Source organism: Montipora foliosa, chromosome 11 (genome assembly GCF_036669935.1).
Source record: "Montipora foliosa isolate CH-2021 chromosome 11, ASM3666993v2, whole genome shotgun sequence".
Lineage (NCBI taxonomy): Eukaryota > Metazoa > Cnidaria > Anthozoa > Scleractinia > Acroporidae > Montipora > Montipora foliosa.
In genome coordinates, this window is record NC_090879.1 from 26,584,938 (window position 1) to 26,587,437 (window position 2,500).

Here is a 2,500-nt window from a genome sequence, read left to right on the forward strand (position 1 = left end):
TCGTAACTTCTTTATTTCTGTTCTAAATTTCGAAAAACGTTTCTGGAAAAGATCTTTTTCCACTGAATCTCCGCCCAAAATTTTCGAAGAAAGGGTCTTTTTCTGATAGTTACAAATGACGAATAAAGACGGGGGGGTCCCGCATCCGGATCGAACTGGAATTTAGAGATGTTCATTTTCGCTTGTTTTGAGCATGTTCACATCACAACACACTGACAAAAAACCATCTCTCAAGGAGCTGAAGGCAAACGGAGAAAGGAAGCTCGGGCAAAGTCTGGACAACCTATCAGAGGATAGAGAAAAACGAAGTTCTGACTCCCAAACTAGCGTTCAGCCCGGTTGTTCAAAAGCCGATTATCAATTAACGCTAATCCCAGATTAAAAATTAACCAAGGACTTTATTTCTCTACTCCCAAACGCTGTTCAACGCTAATATTCGACAGACCTTTACATCAGAATAAGCCAATCTTGAAAAACAAAAATAAGCAAAAGAAACTTTCACTTGAAAACATGAAACAAAAGCTTACGCTAATCCGCTACTACGATCGTGACGATCGATGATAATTTGATAGTTGTTATTGGTCAAGGTACTATTAACGGTATTGGAAAAAAAACGTTGGAAAACGGCCTAGAAACAGAGATTTGCCTAGTTTTTAAAAGGGGTCCAAAATGCGGATTTTTGGAGATTCGGTATAGGGGGGGACCACTGGACATTTTTACAAATGGACGTTTTCGAAGGCAAACGACTTGAAGATGGAAAATAGGAAATACAAGTTGCACCGTCGTCTAAGCAGTATTCATCTCCAAACACTTTAGAATTTTTCTATGCAAAAAGACCGCTTGGAAAACGACCTAGAGATTTGGCACTTCAAAAAAAAGAATGGGAAAATTTTCGAAAATCACCGAAATTTTAGGCTACTTCTGGAGGTTAAAAGACTAGGAAATAGCAGTTGTCCTATCATGTAGTTAGTTTTGCATCGAAAGTGGGAGGAACACAGCAGCAAAGGACCTATTGTAGACCCAGAGAAATGGGAAATTTTAAAACCGGCCCATTCTAACGCAATTTCTAGCAAATACAAAAGTTAAGTCCCGTTGGAGGGGAAAAGAGAAGACGTTCGTGGCGTCTTCTTTCATAGGGAACTTAAGCAACGATGACGGCGACGGCAACGAGAACGTCATCTCAAAATACAAATTTGCGTTATTGTAATCACTTCGTGACTATTTCAACCTTTTTAATACGACAAGAGTGTGGTAGTTCCTCAAGAATGACACTGGACGGAACGGCGCTTAATTTAGGGGAGAAAATGAAAATTTATGGTCACGTGCTGGCGTTCTTGAGATCGCAAGGGAGTCAAGATGGCTTTAGTGGTTATAAACCGTGCCTTCCACCTCTGCGACCCAGGTTCACCTCTCGGCCCCGAGGTCGTATGTGGGCTGAGTTTCAGTCGATCTCAACCTGACTCCGAGGGGTTTTCTCCGGGTACTCCGGGTTTCCTCCCTCAGCAAAATCGACTCCCAGCCTATTCCATCAGGCTGTGGTGTTGTGCTATTTCACGACGTTGTTTTGCTGACAACGGCGAAGAAATGGACAAAAGGGAAAAACTCACGTGCAGGGCGTGCAAAGTTATTGTTTTTGCCCACTTAATATGCAAATTTGTGACGTTTTCGTTGCCGTCGCCGTTGTCGTTCCAACGTCGGCAAAAACGTCACCTCAAAATGTGACTTCGCAATATCGTAATTCCATGTCGTTCATGTCGTACAATGTGGGCGAAGTATCCTAAAAACTGAAAAAAAAGGTTCGAGCAGCTTCAGAGTAAAAATAGAGAATGAAAGATTCACATTTTTGTGATTTCACGTTGTTGTTGTGCAGAGTACAGGCAGCGTATGTTCTAAAATGTTTGCCGCACGTGCAGCACGATTATTTTTCCTCTTTTAACCAATGATATTGTTGTTTGGCGGCGTTGTCGTTGACGACCGCGTGGTAGATCTTAAAGTCCCTAATATCGGTGTATGAGAAGGACAGAAAGAATAACAAGTTACACTTAGGTCGTATTTTATTACGATCAACCGATTTTAGTTGGTGGGGTTGGTTGGGTTTTTTAGTGCTCTATTTGGGAAAAAACAGTTGGTTTGGTTGATCAACTTTTTCAACCGGCATCACACTAGGTTGAAACGGTTGAAAAAAGGATGGGCAGCGGCCGCTGTCATTTACGCGGGTCATAAGGGAGTTTTAGCAAAGACGACGGGTACGGCTACGGCTACGGCAACGCCACAAAGCAAGAATATTATTGGTTGAAAAAGGAAAAATGCTCGTGCTGCACGTGCAACACGAATTTCCGTACATTTCTCTGCCGTACTCCACAAAACTACAACGTGAAATCACCAAATAGTAGGTTTTGACGACAACGTGAGCATATAACAATGAAAAAGTCATTCTCAGTTTTGACTTTAAAACCGTTCGTACCCATCCATTCACAGGATAGTTCGCCTGTATTATACA